Source organism: Hyperolius riggenbachi, chromosome 3 (assembly GCF_040937935.1).
Source record: "Hyperolius riggenbachi isolate aHypRig1 chromosome 3, aHypRig1.pri, whole genome shotgun sequence".
Taxonomy (NCBI): Eukaryota; Metazoa; Chordata; class Amphibia; order Anura; family Hyperoliidae; genus Hyperolius; species Hyperolius riggenbachi.
The window spans coordinates 430,569,786-430,595,530 of record NC_090648.1 but is presented as its reverse complement, the minus strand read 5'-3'; the positions used below and the strand labels follow the sequence as shown (position 1 = coordinate 430,595,530).

General features: G+C 47.1%; 1 long non-coding RNA gene across 3 annotated transcripts in view; it reads left to right on the top strand.

The window, feature by feature from the left end:
- Positions 1-25,745, top strand: part of LOC137564165 (uncharacterized) — a 707,039-nt gene that overhangs the window by 538,494 nt on the left and 142,800 nt on the right. For all 3 annotated transcript variants that reach the window (XR_011030540.1, XR_011030539.1, XR_011030541.1), the window contains one exon: positions 2,287-2,422. This is a non-coding gene — a long non-coding RNA (uncharacterized lncRNA). The remainder of the gene's footprint in view (positions 1-2,286; positions 2,423-25,745) is intronic.

The following is a 25,745-nucleotide window of genomic DNA, read 5'->3' as shown; positions in this document are numbered from 1 at the left end:
GCTGGTTTTGCTGAGCTGGAGCAATCCGCGAATCTGCAGCTTGCTGCAAGCATCCGCGTCCTGTCTCTTCCAATTCACTTCCGCATCAGAACATGCAGAAGTGACGCGAATGGGAGTGGTAGTGATGCGTAGCCACATTGGCTCCTATTCGCAAGTGGAAATGGGCCCTTACAGGTTCTTTATGCACAAATATATATTTTATATATATATATATATATATATATATATATATATATATATATATATATATATATATATATAGTGTGGGAAGAGACAGGTAGATTATTATTGTTGTGTTTGGTTGATCTTGGTTAATGAAACCATGAATATCTCAGGGACAGAAAGTGAGGGAACATCTCCCCAATAGTGCTGACACAGATAGGGTTGCCAGGTCGGCTGATGGAGAAAACCGGACAGGGGGTGGAGTTAGGGGTGGAGTTAGGGGCGGAGTCAGAAGCACACTTTTATGTAGAGTGGGGCTAAGCAATGGGCTTTTTAAAAAAAAATGTTATAGTATTTATATCGCACTGACATCTTCTGCAGCACATTACAGAGTACATAGCCATGTCACTAACTGTCCTCACCAGTAGTACTGGTCCAGTGCACATAAGAGACAGTTTTTCACCAGTAACTGCACATAAGAGACAGCTTTTCACCAGTAAATGCACATAATAAGAGACAGCTTTTCCCCAGTAAATGCACAAGAGACAGCTTTTCACCAGTAAATGCACATAATAAGACACAGCTTTTCACCAGTAAATGCACATAATAAGAGACAGCTTTTCACCAGTAAATGCACAAAAGAGACAGCTTTTCACCAGTAAATGCACAAAAGAGACAGCTTTTCACCACTAAATGCACATAATGACAAACAGCCAGTGTTCCCAGTATATGTAGCCAGGGATATATGTGCCCAGTATATGTAGCCAGGGGGTATATATGTCCCAGTATATGTAGGCAGGGGTGTAAATGTCCCAGTATACGTAGGCAGGGGTATATATGTCCCAGTATATGTAGCCAGGGGGTATATGTGCCCAGAATAGGTAGCCAGGGGGTATATGTGCCCAGAATAGGTAGCCAGGGGCTATATGTGCCCAGAATAGGTAGCCAGGGGCTATATGTGCCCAGAATAGGTAGCCAGGGGCTATATGTGCCCGGAATAGGTAGCCAGGGGCTATATGTGCCCGAAATAGGTAGCCAGGGGCTATATGTGCCCGGAATAGGTAGCCAGGGGCTATATGTGCCCGGAATAGGTAGCCAGGGGGTATATGTGCCCGGAATAGGTAGCCAGGGGGTATATGTGCCCGGAATAGGTAGCCAGGGGGTATATGTGCCCGGAATAGGTAGCCAGGGGCTATATGTGCCCGGAATAGGTAGCCAGGGGCTATATGTGCCCAGAATAGGTAGCCAGGGGCTATATGTGCCCAGAATAGGTAGCCAGGGGCTATATGTGCCCAGAATAGGTAGCCAGGGGGTATATGTGCCCGGAATAGGTAGCCAGGGGCTATATGTGCCCAGAATAGGTAGCCAGGGGCGGGGGGAAGGGGGGCAATCTCCCCCCCCCCCTTTCTTCCCTCACCTTAGGGTGCTGTCTCTCTCCCCCGCTGTCTCCTCCAATATTGATGTGCAGGCTGGCGGGTGGCTGCGGGCGGAACTTACCTCTGTGTCGCAGGCGCCGGAAGTTCGGGTCCCGCAGCCGCTGAGTTTCGACTCAAAAAAGATCCGGATCAAAGATCCGAATCATTCATGAGCCGGACAACACTATTCAGACTGATAGTGTTGTCCAGCCGGACAACACTATCAGTCTGAATAGTGTTGTCCGGCTCATGAATGATTCGGATCTTTGATCCGGATCTTTTTTGAGTCGAAACTCAGCGGCTGCGGGACCCGAACTTCCGGCGCTGGAGCGACACAGAGGTAAGTTCCGCCTGCAGCCACTCGCCAGCCCTGCACATCATATTGGAGGAGACAGCGGGGGAGAGAAAGCACCCTAAGGTGAGGGAAGGGGGGGGGGGAGATTGCCCCCCTTCTCCACCGCTGCTCCCAGCTCTCTCTCTGCTGCGCTGTTCTCCTCCTGCGCTGCGGGGGGGCTCTAAAACCGGACAACTTAATTGTCCGGTTTAGCATGTTTTTTTACACTGGACACAGCGCAAAAAAACCGGACTGTCCGGTGTAAAACCGGACACCTGGCAACCCTAGACACAGACAGCAGGCAAAACCTTGACTTGACTCCTACTCTACTCTAACAGCGTCTTCATGTTCATCTCTCTTTGTTTTACTTCACAGGTTCTCCACCATGTGGACAGTTACAAAACTTTGGAGTGACTCAGTGTTAACACACACCGTTCCTTTGCTTTGGCTCAGCCTCCACTCCTATGAATATATTTCCTGGACTGTCTTATCAGAGATTACAGCTTTACAGGTAAATGGAATGCCAGGAATTTCTCAGAAGTAGATAACGCTGGAATCTGACGCTGCCATAAAAGTATTTAATAGATGTCTTTGTTTACTTAAAAAATGCTTCCTAAATTCATCTGTCAGAGGGTAAATATGGCATGCTTTGTCCAAAATAGCAAGGCCTGCACATGCTCTCCTCACATCTGTCCACATATGTTGCAACATCAGTGTACGGCTGAGGCATAAAGAACACCTGTCATGTGAAAACTCCTGCTTTTGAAATTCTTTCTGACAATTCTGTGCTCCCCACTATGCCTTGCTGTCTTGCTCTCACCCCGTGTGACAGCACCAACTGGCGGGAACTTTGACTGTGGTCACAGTAGACTGCGGCCATGCTGTGGAAAGTCACATCAGATCCAATGCACCATCTGTTATGACCGTCCCATTGTTCTCATCATTCCATTGGTGTTCATTGTAACAGACATCTCATAGATAGAATGCTATGGGTGCCATATTCCACTTCCATTCAGTGTCTGTAGTATCACAAGACGGGACTTTGTGTTCCGTTACCACAGTGGGCACAACTGACATGTCAGATCACGTCTGAATAGATCTAAACTTAACATAGGACCCGTTTAACGTTCATTGTGGTCCATTCTGGAAAACAGTACATTTTCCCATTGTGTGTGAACCTAGCCTAAATACATGGCCCGTCTGTGATGTACAGCTTGCAGGATCTCCATTTCAGCAAACTCACAACAGTGCAGCCAGTGAGGCACCTACCCTTTTTGTTTTTATTTCCTAGTTATAAGCAAGAACTTCTCCTGGCAAGCAAATCTCCAAAGATCCACAGAGGTGGTTAAATCCAGCTCATTTAACCTAATAAAAGCGGTATAAAACTATGACATAAAATTCAGTAAAAATTTGTTTTCCTACTTTTATCATATTTATCATTTATCATATTTGCACAAGTAGTATTAGAAATTATAAGTTCCCAAAGTTCAGTTTAATTACTCTGAAAGCTGTCATTTCATTTTATTCATAACTGGTGTAATTATATTATAATGTACCCAGTAATGATTCCTGAGCAGTATATCAGTTTTGGACACATTAGAAGAAGTTTCTGCACAGTCAGAGAAGTGTTTACATTCTTCACTTGCTACAATTAGCTAAACAAAGATAAGGTTATCACCAGTTTGGATGTTGGATCTCCCTGCAGGAGAAAAAGTAAGTCATGTGATTTAACCCTTTGAATGTTGTTCTACTAAAAAAAAAATTGTGTTAGTATATTATATGCTGTAAATAATCTTTTAGAGCAAAGAAGAAATGCTTGGTTTCATACCGCTTTAGCTCAAACTAGATGTTTATATGCGCCTCGTTTGAATCTCAGAAGCACAATTAGTATGTACCGGTACATGTGCGAGACTTACAGTTCGGAGACTGGTGGACAGCAGGGATGGTCATAATCAGCCAACTTCGCTACGCTGGAACTACGCGTAGTTTTACGCAATTACGCTTTGCCAAACTACAGCTTCGAAATCAAATATTTGGTTCGTATGCATTTCGTAGACTACGCGTTAAAATACGCAATTATGGGTAGTGCGAAGCGTAGTGTATGCGGATGCTTATGCCCGCATGCAGAAAATTTTACGCATTAATTCCTCTTTCGTAAGCGTATTTTTGAAACTTCACCTACGAACTACGATGCATAAATTCGCACTGTAGTAGTTTCTGCTCATCCCTGGTGGACATAAACATTTGTTCCCTGAGCCAATGAAAGTCCCTGTTTATAAATGAACATGACTCCAATCAGGAATAATCATAATAATGAAAGTAAAAGTAAAGTAAAAAATAAAATAAAACATTTAACACTTCCCTGTAACCCAGGATAGTGTTTGAAGCACCATCTTGTGGCCCAAAAGTGAAATAAAATACCTTAAAAAATATAACCCCCAATAGTTATCAAACAGAAACACAAAACGTGACCATTTTATTTTTAAAGAATGCGTAAATATGTTGAAGCGCTGCGTAATATGTTGGCGCTTTATAAATACAATTAATAATAATAATAATAAATAGTTACCTTAGGAACTCAGCTTTTTTAATATGTATGTGATCAGGGTATATTACTGTTATTTTTGAAAATAAGGGCTTGTAATTTTTGATGGGGTACAATGAGAAAACAAAAACAGTATAATATGTTGGCGCCATACATTGGCCCTAAGAACATAATTTAAGTGTTGTGATAGCCAGGTCAAATAAAATGTGTGTTTTATCCATAGTGTCAGAATCCTCTCTGCTGGCCTTGATTCCTTGGACTGTGTTGTTTCCTGTGCAGCTTGCATGGTTCAGTCTAAGGAAAAGAGGCCTTTCTGTCAGTTTGCAAGGCTGACTGATTTGCATCCACTTGTTATGCAAATTGCTTATCTGCTTCCTTTGAAGGTTTCTAGTATAAATGTCATTTCCTCCCAGAATTCCTCCCTCGACATAGTTTTCTGATTAGCGAAACTTACCTTGGAGCTTCAGCCTCTTTTGTATCTTGTGCGAATATTCAAGTGTAGTTAATTATTGGGGAGCGTGTTCTGCACTTCCTATAGTACAGTCAGGTTCTATTTTATTTGTTCTGTTTACTCCTGTCTGTATTGTCTTGTCCTTGCAATTGTGCTGTCACCTGCGGTGGCTGACGGTGAATCGTTTGGTCTCGCTCCTAGATAGCATTTGCCCTAGCGGTAGAGGCGGTGGATCTTCCTTGTCCGACTCTTGGAGTATAACCTTAGCTGCGGTTGCTATTGGATGCTCCTTCAGTCTGTCTTGTCTAGCACGAAAGCTTGCTGTTGTCTGGGGTGAGGCAACCGATTAGCAAGTGTTCGCATTATTTGAAAGTCGTCATATTTCTGTGTTCATTTGCTATTTAGGGTGGGTACGTTTTGTCACTGTTGCGCTTATCGTGCGGGGGCTGTACCGTTAACGCGCTTGTCTCTGTTGCGCATACCGTGCGGGGACCGCGTTTAGCTAGATCATTTGTTGTTTTCCTTGACGTTCAGATTGCGTTTTTTTGCTGTGTCTTTCTTACTCAGTTCACGCTCTGTCTGTACTCAGTCTTGTGTTGCTGATAGCAATCGCTTTTCTTGCGATTAGCTTTCTTACTCTGATCTGCCTCTGATGTGATATGTCTACCGTCGCGGGGTGGTGACTAGATTGGTGGACATTCATGTTGTTTGTCTTTGCTTTCTTCTGACTTGTTGCTTAGTTGCTCAGTCGGGCAATTTCAATCTGGCATTGAACAAAGGGACTTGTTCCTCTGTACTCCACAGTTCCATCTGCTGGTTGGAATTCTCCTCTGTTGTCCTATCTCTTTGACGTTCAGATTGTGTTTTTTTGCTGTGTCTTTCTTACTCAGTTCACGCTCTGTCTGTACTCAGTCTTGTGTTGCTGATAGCAATCGCTTTTCTTGCGATTAGCTTTCTTACTCTGATCTGCCTCCACAGTTCCATCTGCTGGTTTGAATTATCCACAGTTCCATCTGCTGGTTGGATTTCTCCTCTGTTGTCCTATCTTGCTTAATCGTGCAATTATAATCTGGCATCTTTGGCTGTGCAGAGGGTTTATTCCTCTGCACTCCACAGCTCCACCTGCCGGTTGGAATTTTCCTCTGCAAATCTATACTGGGTACTTCGCTTCTGTGACTGTGGCGATTTCCTTCTGCTTCAGCGCACATGGTGTGCGCTGGCTGGAAATCGCCCACAGATTATTACACATAGTAGCAATGTTTACTTTAAAACTATAGGGGAAGGAATAGAAAATATATAATCAAAGTAATTACTTAAAACAATATTGCCCACGCAAACCCTAATTTGTGGTGACAAAAAAAATCATAAATCTGTTCATGCTCACATATCACTTTACTGAAACATTTCAATCCATATCCAGCAATCCACAATTAGAGTTGGGCCGAACGGTTCGCCGGCGAACGTGGTTCGCGCGAACGTAGGTGGTTCGCGTGCGGGTACCGCACGCGAACCTTTTGCGGAAGAAGTTTGGTTCGCCCCATAATGCACTGAGGGTCAACTTTGACCCTCTACAACACAGTCAGCAGGCCCAGTGTAGCCAATTAGGCTACACTAGCCCCTGGAGCCCCACCCCCCCTTATATAAGGCAGGCAGCGGCGGCTATTACGGCCACTCGTGTGCCTGCATTAGTGAGAGTAGGGCGAGCTGCTGCAGTCTCTCATATAGGGAAAGATTAGTTAGGCTTAACTTCTTCCTGGCTGCATACCTGTTCTGTTCAGTGAGCCCTCAGCCCACTGCATACCTGTACTGTGATCCTGCCACTGCATACCTGTTCAGTGATCCTGCCACTGCATACCTGTTCTGTTCAGTGAGCCCTCAGCCCACTGCATACCTGTACTGTGATCCTGCCACTCCATACCTGTTCAGTGATCCTGCCACTGCATACCTGTTCTGTTCAGTGAGCCCTCAGCCCACTGCATACCTGTACTGTGATCCTGCCACTCCATACCTGTTCAGTGATCCTGCCACTGCATACCTGTTCAGTGATCCTGCCACTGCATACCTGTTCTGTGAACCCGCCACTGTATACCTGTTCTGTTCAGTGGACCCGCCACTGTATACCTGTTCTGTTCAGTGGACCCGCCACTGTATACCTGTTCTGTTCAGTGGACCCGCCACTGTATACCTGTTTAGTGAACACGCCACTGCATACCTATTGTGTTCAGTGATCCTGCCACTGCATACCTGTTCTGTGAACCCGACACTGTATACCTGTTCTGTTCAGTGGTCCCGCCACTGTATACCTGTTCTGTGAACCCGCCACTGTATACCTGTTCTGTTCAGTGGACCCGCCACTGTATACCTGTTCAGTGAACCCGCCACTGTATACCTGTTCTGTTCAGTGGACCCGCCACTGTATACCTGTTTAGTGAACACGCCACTGCATACCTATTGTGTTCAGTGATCCTGCCACTGCATACCTGTTCTGTGAACCCGCCACTGTATACCTGTTCTGTTCAGTGGATCCGCCACTGTATACCTGTTCTGTGAACCCGCCACTGTATACCTGTTCTGTTCAGTGGACCCGCCACTGTATACCTGTTCTGTTCAGTGGACCCGCCACTGTATACCTGTTCTGTTCAGTGGACCCGCCACTGTATACCTGTTCTGTGAACCCGCCACTGTATACCTGTTCTGTTCAGTGGACCCGCCACTGTATACCTGTTTAGTGAACACGCCACTGCATACCTATTGTGTTCAGTGATCCTGCCACTGCATACCTGTTCTGTGAACCCGCCACTGTATACCTGTTCTGTTCAGTGGACCCGCCACTGTATACCTGTTCTGTGAACCCGCCACTGTATACCTGTTCTGTTCAGTGGACCCGCCACTGTATACCTGTTCTGTTCAGTGGACCCGCCACTGTATACCTGTTCTGTTCAGTGGACCCGCCACTGTATACCTGTTCTGTTCAGTGGACCCGCCACTGTATACCTGTTCTGTGAACCCGCCACTGTATACCTGTTCTGTTCAGTGGACCCGCCACTGTATACCTGTTTAGTGAACACGCCACTGCATACCTATTGTGTTCAGTGATCCTGCCACTGCATACCTGTTCTGTGAACCCGCCACTGTATACCTGTTCTGTTCAGTGAACCCACCGCATCAGTGCGCATACCTGTGCAGTTAAGTGAACCCACCTACCTACGTGAGTGCACGCAGTGTGATATACCACTCCGTGCATACCCAATATGGACAAAACAGGTAGAGGAAGAGGAAGAGGTAATGGCAGAGGCAGAGGAAGGCCACCCGGCAGGTCTGCGCGAGGTCGTGTAAATGTAATTTCGTGTGGACCTGGCCCACAGTACAGTGCTCGGAAGAAGGCACGTCCCATCACCTCCCAAGATTGTCAGGACGTGGTTGAGTATTTAGCGACACAGAACACCTCATCTTGCTCAGCCACCAGCGCTACTACTAGCACCACTTCCGCTGCATTTGACACTTCGCAAGAATTATTTAGTGTTGAAATCACTGATGCACAGCCATTGTTGTTACAGCCAGATGAATTTTCACCAGCTAATATGTCTGAGTTACGCGGCAACACTATGGATGTAACGTGTCAGGAGGATGAAGGACCTACTGATGGTGCAAGTTTGGATTTGTCTGAGGCAAGCGAAGCTGGGCAGGATGACTACGATGATGACGGTAATAGGGATCCTCTGTATGTTCCCAATAGAGGAGATGAAGAGGGGGACAGTTCAGAGGGGGAGTCAGAGAGTAGTAGGAGGAGAGAAGTTGCTGAAAGAAGCTGGGGCAGCTCTTCGTCAGAAACAGCTGGTGGCAGAGTCCGGCACCATGTATCGCCACCTATGTACAGCCAGCCAACTTGCCCTTCAGCATCAGCTGCTGAGGTCCCCATAGTGCCCACATCCCAGGGTGGCTCAGCGGTGTGGAAATTTTTTAATGTGTGTGCCTCAGATCGGACCAAAGCCATCTGTTCGCTCTGCCAACAAAAATTGAGCCGTGGAAAGGCCAACACTCACGTAGGGACAAGTGCCTTACGAAGGCACCTGGAGAAAAGGCACAAACAGCAATGGGATGGCCACCTGAGCAAAAGCAGCAGCAGCACACAAAAGAAAAGTCACCCTCCTTCTCCTCTTCCTCCTTCAGGTGCATCATCTGCTTCTGCCGCTTTCTCCCTTGCACCTTCACAGGCACCCTCCTCCACTCCACCTCTGCCCTTGAGCGGTTCCTGCTCCTCTGCCCACAGCAGCAGTCAGGTGTCCGTGAAGGAAATGTTTGAGCGGAAGAAGCCACTTTTGGCCAGTCACCCCCTTGCCCGGCGTCTGACAGCTGGCGTGGCGGAACTGTTAGCTCGCCAGCTGTTACCATACCGGCTGGTGGACTCTGAGGCCTTCCGTAAATTTGTGGCCATCGGAACACCGCAGTGGAAGATGCCAGGCCGCACTTATTTTTCGAGAAAGGCCATACCCCAACTGCACCGTGAAGTTGAGAGGCAAGTGGTGTCATCTCTTGCGAAGAGCGTTGGGTCAAGGGTACACCTGACCACGGATGGCTGGTCTGCCAAGCACGGGCAGGGCCGCTACATTACCTACACAGCCCATTGGGTGAACCTGGTGGTGAACGATGGCAAGCAGAAAGCGGCGGACCAAATTGTGACACCTCCACGGCTTGCAGGCAGGCCTCCTGCCACCTCCTCTCCTCCTGCTACATGCTCTTCGCTGTCCTCCTCCTTGGCTGAGTGGCAGTTCTCCTCTCCAGCTACACAGCCCCAGCTCCGCAGGGCCTATGCTGCATGCCAGGTACGACGGTGTCACGCCATCTTAGACATGGCTTGTCTCAAAGCGGAGAGTCACACTGGAGCAGCTCTCCTGGCTGCTCTTAAGAAACAGGTGGATGAGTGGCTGACCCCGCACCACCTGGAGATAGGCAACGTGGTGTGCGACAACGGCAGCAATCTGCTTGCCGCTTTGCATATGGGGAAGCTGACACACATACCCTGCATGGCACATGTCATGAATCTAGTGGTTCAAAGATTTGTGGCAAAGTACCCTGGCTTAGCGGATGTCCTGAAGCAGGCCAGGAAGTTCTGTGGGCATTTGAGGCGCTCTTACACAGCCATGGCACGATTTGCAGAAATTCAGCGTAAAAACAACATGCCGGTGAGACGCCTCATTTGCGATAGCCCCACTCGCTGGAACTCGACCCTGCTCATGTTCTCCCGCCTGCTAGAACAGAAGAAAGCCGTCACCCAGTACCTCTACAACTGGAGTAGAACGAAACAGTCTGGGAAGATGGGGATGTTCTTGCCCGATAACTGGACACTGATGAAAAATGCATGCAGGCTCATGCGGCCGTTTGAGGAGGTGACCAACCTGGTGAGCCGCAGTGAGGGCACCATCAGCGACTTAATTCCCTACGCGTACTTCTTGGAGCGTGCTGTGCGTAGAGTGGCGGATGAAGCTGCGAATGAGCGTGACCAGGAACCGTTACGGCAGGAACAGGCATGGGACCAATTTTCATCAGACCCAGCTGTTTCCTCAACACCTGCGGCAGCACAGAGGGGGGAGGAGGAGGAAGAAGAGAGGTCGTGTGCAGAAGACGAGTCAGACTCAGAGGATGATGAGCAAGGTGTTTCTTTGGGGGAGGAGGAGGAGGAGGAGGAGGGGACAGCGGCAGGAGAACAACCGCAGCAGGCGTCGCAGGGGGCTTGTGCTGCTCAACCTTCCCGTGGTATTGTTCGCGGCTGGGGGGAGGAGGTTGACTTACCTGACGTCACTGAGGAAGAGCAAGAGGAGATGGAGGGTACTGGATCCGACTTTGTGCAGATGTCGTCTTTTATGCTGTCCTGCCTGTTGAGGGACCCCCGTATAAAAAACCTCAAGGGGAATGAGCTGTACTGGGTGGCCACACTACTAGACCCTCGGTACAGGCACAAAGTGGCGGACCTGTTACCAACTCACCGGAAGGTGGAAAGGATGCAGCACATGCAGAACCAGCTGTCAACTATGCTTTACAATGCCTTTAAGGGTGATGTGACAGCACAACGCCAGCAAGGTACCACTGCCACTAATCCTCCTCCCGTGTCCACGCAGTCAAAGACAGGACGCTCCAGCGATCTCATGGTGATGTCGGACATGCGGACGTTCTTTAGTCCAACGCCTCGCCGTAGCCCTACCGGATCCACCCTCCACCAACGCCTCGACCGGCAGGTAGCCGACTACCTGGCCTTAAGTGTGGATGTAGACACTGCTGTGAACAGCGATGAGAAACCCTTGAACTACTGGGTGCGCAGGCTTGACCTGTGGCCAGAGCTGTCCCAATTTGCCATCCAACTTCTCTCCTGCCCTGCCGCAAGCGTCCTCTCAGAAAGGACCTTCAGCGCAGCTGGAGGCATTGTCACAGAGAAGAGAAGTCGCCTAAGTCACAAAAGTGTTAAGTACCTCACCTTTATCAAAATGAATGAGGCATGGATCCCGGAGGGCTGCTGCCCGCCCCAAGACTAAGTCAGTCCCCGCACACACAGCATCTCTGCCTGCACGCCGTGTGACTGGCTGCCTGGCCTGCCCCAAAAAGACTAAGTCGCTCCCAGTCCCTCCACACAGCATGTCTGCCTGCAGGCCGCTTCACTACCTTCTCCGCCACCACCAACAGGGTCCGGGACTCCAGGCGGATTGCTGAATTTTTTAGGCCGCTGCAATAATTTTTATGGTGCGTGTACATGACTGCCTAATTTTTCTGGCTGCACTGAGGGCAGCTGCAACAACAAAAGAAAAGGCATGTACATGCGCCCATTCCCCTTCGTGATCATTACCTTGCCGTGGTGAAGGGGCTTGCGTATCACAATGAAGCAATGACCGGCGCCTAGATGAGTGTCTCGGGGGGCACACAAAAGATAATAAGGTCGTTGCTTCATTGTGGTCAGACCAAATTTGATCAGCTGGACAGTCACTGTTCTGTCATTCAGCTACATCAGCCAGGCCGACCATATGGGCTGTAAAGCCACCAAAACCTGCACTCTCGCCATGGTGCGCACCAGTCCAGCACGGCCGTCACTAGTACAAACAGCTGTTTGCGGTGCGTTACACGGTGAGTTTGGTGTGTCAGTGTGAAGCAGTACCTTAATTACACTACCTGATTGATGTATACACATGCAAGATGTTTTAAAGCACTTTAGGCCTGTCATTTACCATTCAATGTGATTTCTGCCCTTAAAACGCTGCTTTGCGTCAAATCCAGATTTTTCCCGGGGACTTTTGGCGTGTATCCCACTCCGCCATGCCCCCCTCCAGGTGTTAGACCCCTTGAAACATCTTTTCCATCACTTTTGTGGCCAGCATAATTATTTTTTTTTTTCAAAGTTCGCATCCCCATTGAAGTCTATTGCGGTTCGCGAACTTTAACGCGAACCGAACGTTCCGCGAAAGTTCGCGAACCCGGTTCGCGAACCTAAAATCGGAGGTTCGGCCCAACTCTATCCACAATCCACAATCCAGCAATTATTGATTAATCAGGTACACCATATTGCTTGAATATGCCTTTACATTACTCATTATGTGAATATGCAGGCAGGTGGTGAACAGATTTTTTTTAATGTCTTTTTAACTGTGGGTCCCGATGCAAGTTTTACATTGGGCCCCCCAAAGCACTCTATACATAACCATTGATACGTCGCACTAAAACCTGCCAATGGCAACTACATTGTCAGAGGTGCAAGAAGGGGGTGGGGAAGTGTTTGTTAATGATTACCACTATTTAAAGCATCTATAGAAGTGATTATTATGAGCACAGGAACAATAGAGAGCTAATACTGCAGTTGAGGGAGGGCTCCTCGGGGCCGCTCTGGCCCAACGGCTCCGAGGTGGTGGCTACCTCTGCACCCCCTATTCCTACGCCCCTGCTTTTTAATAATTTCTTGTTATTGATCGTTTAATACATATAAAGATTGATTATTAATTATAGTGGTGCTGCAATCCTAGACCTTTTTTTTCGAGTGCTCTATGTTCTTAAAGGATGCCAGAGCTGAAACGGTTATTAAAAACAGGGTTGAGCTGGCATGTATAGGATGCAGTCCTCCTGCCCACCGCTCCCTCGTTCTCCTCGCCCCCCTCCTTTCTAACCGAAATTGCCGCCACAGCAGCTCATTCCTGGTCACCTGGGTCTTGTGACAGTGCGCAGGCGCCCGCAGACAGGTGTGCTTTGCATACGTGCACGATGACGTCATTAGCTGCATACAATCCCATCTTATAGTACCTGCTTCTTACATATTATTGCTTTGTCTTTCATTCCCTTGCAGCGTCTACTTTTCCGGACATTATTGTCCAAATATTCATTTTATTTTTCATTTATGATAATGCTAAATAACAAACCTCTTTGTGTTTCGTTCAATAATGCTAAACAAGGACAGAAAGATACGAACACAGCGTGGGGGGGGGGGGGGTATATAGAGCTTCTCAATGAGGGACCATCCACAGCGTCACCTGCGGAACTCGCTGGTTGTTCTCGGCAAGATCTGAGGACATTGTGTTCCAAATTCAGCATCACAAACCTATAACAGGGCGTTCAGTTTGTTACTCTGCTGGAACATTAGAATCATTTTCTGGAAAGGCTGGAATGCCAAACAGCAGCTCCAGTGTGAAATGAAAACAGTGGCAGCATCCGGCTTATAGTGTACATGTAAATGATTTTTCTTTGCTTGTTTACACTGTTCTCGCTTCTATTACCTGTGTGACAGTTTCCAAGATTTTATTCATGCTTGTTCTTCGAACCACCGGCACAAGTTACATAGCCCCATTTGCAAAAAAAAAAGAATAAAGCCCAATGTACATTTTTTTTAAAGTCTTTAAAATGCTAGTCCCATAGCCTGTGAGCTTATTTACAAAACTCGTTAGGACCATCTTCCTGGGTGTGTCCTTAATGATCTCACACAGCCAGTGTACCCAAGTCACATCCACATCAAGAAAACAGCACTCTTCGCCCGACCGGTTTTGCACCACTGGGGTCACCAGGGGCTTCAAGACAGTGATTTGGGCACATTTATATCTGCTGTACCTACTATTCTGCTGTTTTTTTTCCTTTTAACGATGCTATTGTTTGTCATGCAGTGATTGGTGCTGTTGGAGTAACTTATATTTGTGTGCGAGTGCCACACACCATACAATTTTCAATTTCAATTTTTCAGATTGATTGTTACATATTTGACCATTTGTTCAGGGGGGTGGCATGGGGTGTGGTTAGGGGTGTGGCAGGGGTGCGTCTTAAAGGTTCCTTCTTTCTTATCTCAAAAAAATGGGACATATGTGTTGGTGTTACATACATTAAATAAATAAATAATAAGAATAATACAGGAGTTTCTCAATTTACCTCAGAATTGGAGTCTAAAATGGGATTGTGTAAATCTTTTCTTTTTTTTTTTTTTTTTAACCAGGGGCCAAAACCTAAAACATACTCCAGGTTATGGGCCATGTTGGGTGCTAGTCTACTTTAGGGGACCCAGCAGAAGACCTCACAGGGAATTTCAGCTCACGTACTTGGGTGGGCGGCACCCGCTCGTACTGACAAGACACAACAAATAACATTTATATCTTGTTTTTCTTCTGGCGGAGCTGCAGCCTCCAGGGTGCGCTCTATAGGCAGTAGCAGTGTGGAGAGACCTGCCCAAGGTCTCCTTACTGAATAGGTGCTGCCGGCTTACTGAACAGGGAGAGCTTGGATTCTAACCCACGTTGCCCGTGTTAGAGGATGAGCCCTTAACCATTATACTATCCAGCCTCTGTGATTAGAGATCAGATCTCTATGAGGATTCCTGCTGGATCGCCTAAAGTAGACTACTATTCCAAGTTGTTTAATAAGATTCAACACTTATTGAATATTCTTATAGTAAATGGGGTAACTAGTCTCTTTTACAGCTTACAATGATGCACATTTGAAGCTCCCGAGAGCCACATAAAATGGTAAAGAGGGCTACAGGCCTTGAGTTTGACATGTGTGTGTGTTAAATAAATGAAATGTGTTTTCCATTGAAAAACACGGTAATTGCTATAGTGGTGTTCCATTCGAAAAAATCATCCCTTAAAGTGTACCCATGTAATTGTAAGCAGATATTTTTAGTTAAATGGGACACAAAGGCATGTTTACTTCTTTATGCCATGCTTCTGTGTCTTCTGCATGCCGCTCTCCATGCCCCCTGCACCCTGCTGCACCCCTGCTTCTACCGATTACCGATAAACAGCTTGTCGGTAGAGTAATGAGGAAGGGGCGTCCTTAGCAGGAGAGAAACTCCTGTGTAACGCCTCTCAGAGCCATCTCACTGGCTATCCCCTGCCCATTCTCTGCCTCTCCCCCACCCCTTCCACGCCTGTTAGTGCTCTGTGCTCTCGGAGGATCCCGACTGCTGTGTCGTTACTCCAGGTCACAGCCATTTTTTTTTAAAGCAAACTGAAACTGAAGCACAGGAGTTGTAGTAGGGGGACTCTACCTGATCCGGCCAGCCCACCAGATCAGGCACAATGGTTTTTTGTTTTTTAGTTTTTAAACTGGCTTAGATGATGCATTTAACATCCTACAGGGTAAGTAAAAGAAGGAATGTTACTGCAAAGTAATCAGTACTTGAAGCTCTCGATCTAGGCCAGTGATGGTTAACCTTGGCACTCCAGCTGTGACAAAACTAAAAATCCCATCATGCCTCTGCCTCCCTGAGTTATGCTTACAGATGTCAAGAGTATTGCAATCCCTCATGGGACTTGTAATTCCACCACAGCTGGAGTGCCAAGGTTAGCCATCACTGATCTAGGCTGTGGCTGCATTCTATAAATCTTTATATTTTTGTAGCATTTCAAACCAAAGTAAATCTCTGTAGAGCCCCAAATCCCAGCAAGCCTCTGTACAGCACCAAATAAGTGAATCTTTCCAGAGCACCAGATCAGGTTTGCCAACTCATCCCTTTAACTACTGACACATCTAAGTTATACAGGTTCTGGGGCTACTCACACATAATCTGTGTCCAAGATTATGTGTGAGTAGACCTGTAACTGTGTAACTGTCAGGTTAGCTGCTCCCAGCCCCTCCTCCTGAGTTTCCTGTTTGCATAATAAGTAGTAGCAGATTTGCATATGATTTGCATCTGAATTGAATGCAAAGTGTGCAGAAAATCTATTTAGGTGCTACACACTGAGCTGGTGGTCATTTCAGATGCAGCCTTAGTGGTATGCGCTGGCGTTCTCCTCGCTGTTCAACCAAATGTAAGTTACACATTTTTTTTGCTTAGCTGCTCCCAAGGTTTTAAATTTAGGTTAGGTCACTTGCCTGGAGGTTTGCCTCACCGTGGCGCAAGTGTCTAGTATAATATACTTTGCATGCAAACCATATTGGAAGCTAAAGTTCCTCCTAGTTTAATAAATGTTAGCACTTGTCTTGGATGCAGGGCATGCATTTTTCAGTCTAACAGAGGTGGTGTATGCCTGTGCGATTAACCATTCAGTTGCAACATATGTTTAGGGACGCGCAGCCTTTCCCCCCACCTTTTTTTTATAATTTATACGAGCCCGTATTTAAAGGGGTGAGTTGGCAACATTGCACCAGAGTTGGCAACATTGCACCAGATTTCAGTGATTTCCTCTAAAGCACCAAATTTCACTGCTCTGTGAACCAGAAATTCACTGCTCTGTGTTCTGTGTTTGTTTAGGCAGATCAATGTGTAATTAGTTCTCATCAGCAATTGTGAATAGACTGCAGGAGAGCTACAGTAAACGCTGAGGCTTGACCCTTTCTGTGCTCCCTGCAAAAGTGAAACCAAGCAAAACGTTTTTAGGATTTCTGTAAATTGTAATGAAAGAGAACCAGAGACGAAGCACCCTCATGTATTTTCCCATATATATCAATGGGACCGTGACAGTAAACACCTACCCAGGTCTTTTTTTCATTATGCACTGCTTAGACTGCCTGTTATCAGCTCTGATAAGAATCCCCGACTGAGCATTCATTCTAGCTTTGCCCGGAATGATTATAGCTGAGTCAGTCTACTGTGATGTCTTTTCAAGGCGAAGCTTGCCCCCTTCTGGCTCTGATTTCCTGCTAGGAGGATACATAGCAAGAAAGCAGAGCCAGAAGGGGGCAGGCTTGGGCTTGAAAAGACATCACAGAAGACTGACTTAGCTATAACATTCCCAGGCAAAGCTAGACTGAATGCTCAGTTGGTGATTCTTATCAGAGCTGATAACAGGCAGTCTAAGCAGTGAATAATGAAACAAAGAGCAGAGTAGGTGTTTACTGTCATGTTCCCATTGATATATATTGGAAAATACATAAGGGTGCTTTTGGGTTTTTTTTCTCCCAAGGTTATCTTGCTGTGGTTGGTCTTTTAGAGCAGAGAGAAACTCCTGAGTTTAGTTCTACGTTAATCGTTTAATAGACCATAGTTTACAAAACACATGCAGGTGCTTTCCACTGGAGATGGTCAATAAGATACAAATTATTCTTGCATGCATATTTCATGCAAATGCTATGCAGTTTGGAAGAAAAAAAAATTCAAGCCAGCTCAGCTCTGCGGGGAACCGAAGAGATCATCTGAAACAAGTATAAAAATTAACGCGCCTTGAAAAGGCTTTGCCTGCTTGACATTTATGGTTTGAAATTTAAACTTAAAATTAACGAAGAAGAAAAAAAAACCCTCCCCCATGGAGGGCCTCTGCTGGCCCGTTCCAGAGTCTTTTCAGCGCTGTCCTGTGTATTTATTTGTTATATAACTCGGTAACTCCATCTCGGCAGCGTGTGCTCAGTGTATGTAACCCATCCCGGCAGGCCTCGCTCCAGTCTGTATATATTTGTGTGATCCTTGCGCTCTCTCCCTCTGCGCCGTTGTTTGTTCTGGACGTCGCGGCCCTGGCACGGCCGCCTGTAAGTGATGAGAGGTAAAACTGTGTCCAACACACACCTGGGGAGGAGAAAGGACAACACCAGGCAGCTGCCAGGAGCCAGGAATAGAATCTATAAATAGGGGCAACCCCCCTCTCGCTTGCTAAATACACAGCGCCATTTATCGTTTGCAGTGAGGTCACCCCTGGGAGGGAAGGTTATAAATCAAGCAGGATGGGATTTCCTGAAGGTCCTGAGCCGATTTCCTCTACCTCCATCTCTGGATGCCATATTGCCCTGTATTCCCGGGGCAGCCCACCGCGGCCAGGCCTTGCGAGCCCCCCGAACGATGCCCTGCAGGAGCACCAGGGGCCAGGGCTGCACCCGGCTGCAGCCTATAAACTCGTGTGAGTTATTAATCCTTGCTTGTAGAGGCCGGCTGGCCTGTGGGTGGCTGCAAATAACTCCGCCGCTGGCCCAGCAGCCCGAGCCAACAGAAGCCTCACACTTCCACTGTGTACACAAGCTGGGCCTGGATAAACAGGCCGTTCACTCCGCACAAGCAGCCTTTCTGGGAATGAGGCAGCAGAGCTGCTGCAAAGCAGGGGGGTTAAAGAGGAACTCTGAGCACACATTTTGTCTTCATTTACTTAATATCAATAGCTAAAAATATATATTAGCGCTCACAAGTCACTGATAACACAACAATAGCACAATTTAGGTAGTCCGGGTGACTGAACAAAACACCAGTTCATCAGGTGGAGGCGTGGAGCGCTCCCTGCTTTCTGTGAAAAGCTAGGAATAAATTGTGAACATATGGGTGCAGCGCTCAGGATATTCAGTCTCTTCTATTAACAATAACAACAAACTTGCATTTCAAAAGGTAGGAGGGGGTTTGTGCCACACAAGACTCCCCCCAATATGAAAGGACTCACCAGATCAGCTGGCCAAACGGGCCCGTCACCACGATAGGGGTATAGGCCACCCCTCAGCCACCTCGGCAACCACAGCTAGGCACTTGCAATCCAATAGTCATCACCTCTAAAAGAAACGCTTCAACATAGCGTAAAAGCGCAAGGGATGTTTTCCCACGTTTATTTAAAAAATTAAAAAGTCATGTAAAAAACAATATTCCACTTCAGATATTGCATGCGGGTAGGCTATTTTGGGGAGGCACACAGCTCTGAGGCAGCTTGTCAGCCTGAAAAATAGCCGCTCTGGCTCTTACCACCGCTAAGCCGCCGCTCATGTAATGGAGACGGGTGTATCAATCAGTCACTGCGTCTGGTGACGTCACGCACAGCGCCGCTCCGTAGCTCCGCCCAATGCGTTTCGGTACTATGGTAACTCATCAGGGGCTACATTTTGAAATGCAAGTGTGTTGTTATTGTTAATAGGAGAGACTGATTTACTTAATATCCTTATTTTTTAAGCACCTTTTAGAACAGTTAGGTAGTCATTTAAAAGGCATTAAAGCGGTATCGTCACCATAAAAATCAAATTTCAACAGCAACTGGTCTGAGTGTATTAAGTGATAAAGATGTTAATCCTGCATTCAAAACTTTCAAAACGTTTTCTGCTGTTATGATTTGGAGTTATCATATACCTTAGGAGCACTGGCTCTTTAGTAGTCGGTGCCAAAGAATTGCATGCTGGGGGTTCTTTTTATCTATAATATATTCCTCCTCTTCCCTTTATTTCTCTGCCTGCTGCTTATCTGAAAGCTGATCCCCTAATCACTTGTGTTTACAAACAAGGTTGAGGTGACTCAGCGATTAGAGGAGACAAGTAAAAAGTAAAGATCAGAAATGACATCACGAGTTAGCCTTTACTGTGGGCAAAAGACATGGCCCCCACCAGGAACAGAATTCTCGTAATTTACTATATAACATTCACTGAAATCAAAACGTGGACAGTACAATCAGGGCCGCCAACAGAAATTTTGGGGCCCCTCACACATCATCGGGCCTGGGGCCCCCCTCCCGAAAAAATGTTCATGGCTCCGACACTGAAGAAAGCGGCATGCACAGCATGATGCGGCAAAAAGTGGGCGTGGTCATGACATGTTGTGGGTGGAGTCAAATACTAGCAAAATACAGGTAGTCCCCGGTTAACAAATGAGATAGGGACTTGTAGGTCCGTTATTCTTTATCCATTCTCTTTTGTCCCCCTCTTTTCTTCCTGTGCCTCTTTTGTCAGTGCTGGAATGCAGTGTGCTGGTTAGTGAGCCACAGGCCCGCAGCCAGCATATGTGGCCCTTCCAGCGCTTGGGGGGGCCCAGGGCCCCCAGAAGCCCTGGGCCCCTCACTGCAGTGTCAGTTGCCCCCCCCCCCCCCCCCTGATGGCTTCCCTGAGTACAATACATGTGTTATGTAAGTAGATCCAGTCTTTATCTACTTATATATGTGTTTTTTTTCCCTGGAATAGTATGGCTGATCCTACTGCTTTTAAGTCCCACTTCAGGCACAAATGTTTCCCCTATCCTGAATAGGCACTGAGAGTTGTTTTTACCTGTGTTTAAGATCTTTGATAAGCAGTCAAAGAAATAACTTTGAGGCTACTTTTACACCTTGTGTCGTGGTGATCTCTGAGCTCGTTGTGAAGGCAATGTAAGTCTATGGGGACTCACACATTACGGTGATATGGTGCGGCGCAACGAAGTAGCAAAATCAACCAAATTCTGCCACAAACTCTGCAGTGCGTTGCCCCATGATCGTTGCATCGCTGCACGAAGGATGCAGCAATGCACGTCTATAGTGACGCCATAAGTAGGAATGCTCGATGGTGGTTGCGGCGCACAGGCGCAGAGCGACAACATGTGAATGACATACCTCTTGTCTAGCATGGAGCACGTCACTGAGTGTGTGTCAGGGGGCATATTATCCTGTTGGCACACTCTGCTGCAGGGTAATATGTAAATGGACATGGTACGGTGCGATCATCCTGCCCCAGGCTCTACTGCTGCAGGACAATCACACTGTACCATGTGTTAAAGCAACCTGGTGAGATAGAGGCAAGCTTACAGTGGGTATACACACATCCAATTTTGATTGGCCAATGGCTGATCAATCTTACCACCTCCATGTAATATGAGTGCTTTAACAAGCTGTGGGAGCTACTTAGGGCTTGATTCACAAAGCGGTGCTAACTGTTAGCACGCCTGTGAAAACCCCCTTAGCACGTCTAAACGAGCTTTTCGCGCACAACACTTTACGTGCGCACTGCACAGAGCGCAGGGCGCTCCGCGTGAAGTGTCCATTAAAGCCTATGGGACTTAGCGCGCGCATAGGACTTTGCGCGCGTAAAACTTTGCGCGCGGTACTTAGCGTGTGATGTGATTGAGAAATCCGGTGCTAACCTACCTGGTTAGCGCGCCTAAAGACTTTAGACGTGCTAAGTAGGTTAGCACCGCATAGTGAATCAAGCCCCTAGTCTGCGCAGACAGGTGACAAGGGATCAGGCATGCAAGCGCACACACATTGGCCAATTGATCAATTCAGAATACAGGCCGTTTTACATTAAGGCTGTTTTCACAGTGGGACGTTAAAGTCCCACGTTACAACAGCCTGTAATGCAGCCCAACTCACAGCAATGAAAAATCAATGTGCTGTTCACAGTGCACACGTTGCATAGGAGTATAACGCTGCACGTTAAATGAAAGTGCAGCATGCAACTGTTTGGCACTGACTACTAAAGGGCCATTGCTCCTTTAAGAGAACCTGTACTGAGTAAAATTATTTAAAATAAACACACAAGGTAACTTCAAATGAACATTACATAGTTACCTTGCCATCAGTTCCTCTCAGAAGCTCACCATTTTCTTCTTACAGTGATCCCTTCCAGTTCTGACAACATTTTGTCAGACCTGAAATATATCAGTTGCTGCCAGTAATATATCAGTTGCTGTCAGTTACAGCTGAGAGGAGAACTGATGTGTCCATGTTTCCCTATGGCTCAAGTGGGGGGTGTTACAGTTTAACAGTGTGCTGACCAGGAAGCTGTTATGAGGTAATAGCCATTTTCAAAATGGAGGACGGAGAATTCTATTGATCACAGTGGACAAACAGGACGCAGGAGAGGAAATATAGATTGAGGAGTAGACTGCACGGGAGGCAAGTATGACTTGTGTATGTTTATTTTGACTTTTAATTTTCAGTATAGGTTTTCTTTAACCTCCTTAGCGGTAACCCCGTGTGTGACACGGGGTAAGCCGCCGGAGGGTGCCGCTCAGGCCCTGCTGGGCCGATTTGCTTAATTTTTTTTTTGCTGGACGCAGCTAGCACTATGCTAGCTGCGCCAGCACCCCGATCGCCGCCGCCGCGCGCCCGATCGCCGCTATCCGGTGCGGCGCGCGGCCCCCCCCCCAGACCCCGAGCGCTGCCTGGCCAATCAGTGCCAGGCAGCGCCGAGGGGTGGATCGGGTCTCCCAATGACGTCCCGACGTCGCTGACGTCGGTGACGTCATTCCGCCCCGTCGCCATGGCGACGGGGGAAGCCCTCCAGGAAATCCCGTTCTTTGAACGGGATTTCCTGATCGCCTATCGCCGGAGGCGATCGACGGGGCTGGAGGGATGCCGCTGAGCAGCGGCTATCATGTAGCGAGCCCTCGGCTCGCTACATGATTTTAAAAAAAAATAATTTAAAAAAAACTGCTGCGCTGCCCCCTGGCGGTATTTTTCATACCGCCAAGGGGGTTAAAGGGGAACTTCAGCCTAAACAAACATACTGTCATCAAGTTACATTAGTTTTGTTAATTAGAATAGATAGGTAATATAATCTCTTACCCACCCTGTTTTAAAAGAACAGGCAAATGTTTTTGATTCATGGGGGCTGCCATCTTTGTCATGGGGGCAGCCATCTTTTTGGTTGAAAGGACGTGACAAGGAGCAGGAGACACAGTTCTAACTATCCTGTGTCCTGATTACCCCTCCCAGCTGCACACGCTAGGCTTCAAATGTCAAATTCAAAATGTTAAAAAAAAAAATTTGCACCAAAACAGCAGAACGAGAACAACAAAATCAGAAATCCCATCATGCTTTGCACAGCATCAGGGGAAAAAAGCCCGGGCAGTTTTCTTCTGTGCAGCTAAAAATGAGGCTTGTATAAGAGAAACAAAGTTCTGATGCTGTGAAACTGTTAAAGAAACACAAAGCCTTTTCAGTGCTGCTGAGTCGATTTTTAGTCCGGAGGTTCACTTTAAGTATGTGATAACTCCAAATCATAACAGCAGAAAAAGTTTTAAAAGTTTTGAATGCAGGATTAGCAATTTTATCACTTAATACACTCAGACCAGTTGCTGTTGAAATGTGATTTTTATGGTGACAATCCCGCTTTAACACCAAAAGCCATGTTTACCTGTCAGCGCTTTTCCCATTCATTTGGCCATAACTTTATCACTGCTTCTAACACTTGAATTTTCTATATCTTTTTTTTTTTTTCACCAAAAATTAAGCTTTTTGTGGACGATACTTGTTTTTAGTAATTACTTTATTTTCTAGGCAAATGCAAGAGAAAAAAAAATGAAAAAAATACACAATTTCTCCAATTCCATCTCCTCTAGTTCTAACTCCTTCAGGACTGTAGAACCCCCTAGTGACCAGGCTATTTTTTACAATTTAGGCCACTGCAGCTTTAAGGCCTCGCTGCAGGGCCGTACAACTCGGCACACAAGTTACCCTCCCCCTTTTCCGCCCACCAACAGAGCTTTCTGTTGGTGAGCTCTGATCGCTGCTGGGTTGTTTATTTATCATTTTTTTATTTATTTGCGGTTTTTTAACTAAATATTGCAATGTTTCTGTTTAATTTAATTAAACCCCTCCCTCCCTTCCCCCACCAGCCAATCACAGCGATCGGCTCATAGACATCAGCCTACGAGAGCCGATCGCTCTGTGTGCCTCCTAAAGGGGTACAGTACAGTACAGTACAGCGCTGCTGTACATAGACGTAAAAAGAAATACATAAATATGTAAATAGACGGCGGTCGCCGTCTAACAGTCTCCTAGCCGCAAAACCCCACCCCAGGACTTCACGCCAATTGGCATTGAGCGGTCCTGGGGCTGCCATGGTGTTCACGCCAATTGGCGTGGTGTGGTCGCCAACAAGTTAAAATAAGCAATGCTACTATAAATAAAACCCACCCATTTTATTTGCCCATTAGTCCTGGCTATCACATCATTTAAATTATGCCCCTAGTACAATCAATAGAGCAGATAAATTATTTGGAAATAAAGATGTATTTTGTCTGTTTTGGGTTTTTTTTGTTTTGTTTTTTTTGTGTCCCGTCAATTGCAAGCCCTTATACACTAAATTTAAAGTAATATACCCTCATGACATACATATTAAAAAAAAGTCCCCACGGCAGCTATTTATGATTTTTTTTTCCTGCGGAGGCGCAGAACTACTGCACCTGAGCAGAACGTTCCAGACCACGTGAATGTGATTGACAGTGGTGCTAGCGCAGACGCAGTAGAGGTCGACCTGGCGAGGTCTCCATCTGAAATGGTGGAGATCCCGGGACACCAGAGCTGCGGCGAGGGACATGTCGGCTGCCAGGGGCTAGAGTAAGCCCCGGGTAAGTAGATCTCATTTTACCCCATAAACACACCTGAGTCTTACGTCGTCCTCCTGCGGTTTGCCGTTCAGCCGTGGTGAGCCCCGGCAACAGGCTCAGTGATGTCAGTCTGGGTCTACTGCGCAAGCGCAGGAGGTCTGCGCAAGCACAGTAGATCCATACTGGCATCGACTGAGCCTTTTACTGGGGCTAACCACGGCTGAACGGTAGACCGCGGGAGGACGGCGTGGGACTTAGACATGTTTATTGGGTGGGAGAAGGCCCCGGGTAAGTATCAGAGCTTTACATTAGTTGATCTCTAAGTCTCTTTAAGGAGCCAGAGACTGCCAGTACCGAAGAGGTTAAAGTCACCCGGAGATGATTGAATGCAAAAGATGTATACATACCTGGGGCTTCCTCCAGCCCCCTCCAGATCGATTGCTCCTACGCCATCTTCCCCTGCCTTCCCGTTCTCCTGCTAGAAGCCCCGTTAGCCAGGCCAGTCGGGGCGCACTGCGCAGGCACAGCCCGGTTGAGTGCGTGAGCTCTGCCACCTGCGCAGTAGTACTACTGCAGGGAGCGAGACGTGGGGTGCGTGCAGCCGCATTGCATATGCGCCTACTGACCCCGACTGGCAAAATTTACGGGGTTTCTAGCTGGAGAACGGGAAGGCGGAAAAAGACGGTGTGGGACCGATCGGTGCAGGGAGGGCTGGAGGAAGCCCCAGGTATGTATAAAACTTTTGCATTTAGTCATCTCTGATACACTTTAAGCATTTTCATGTTGTTCTAAGGCATGCCCATTTGTAAAGTTTGTCACCTCTACCTCCTATTAGATCTGTAGGAAAGGTCACAGTTCCTTTTTACATTTAATACTTGGTTCAGGCACTGTGCATCGTGCTGCTTATGTGAGAGCCTCTCCTCTGTGCTCCTGTGCTGCCCTCATCCTAGCATAGATTGCATCAACACCCAACGCTGCTAGTAAAACTACTGTACCTGTGAAGGCAAACACAGGAGACGTCTGCAGAGCAGCAGCAATAGTATCAGCGTTTTCACTGCTGTGTGGCTGGGACTGGTGAATCTTGTGAATCAGGGCTGGCACTTCCATAGAGGCAAAGGAAGCCTCAAAGTATATAGGGGGCACCTCAAGGTGTCTTCTCCCGCCTCTAGAGGCGTATTTAGAGGGGTGCTGGAATGGCTTGTGCCATGGGCTCCACAGCACCATGGGCGCCATGCCTGCCCTTGTGCTGCGTCGCCATGCCTGCCCTTGTGCTGTGCCACTATGCCTACCCCTGTGCATTCCTGTCGTCACTTAGACCTCAGATCAGATTAATTCTGTTATCTGGGGAACATGGCTACTTAGTTTATGTATGTAGGACGCACTTGGGTTAGAGTTAGAAAAGAGGACAGAGAGGG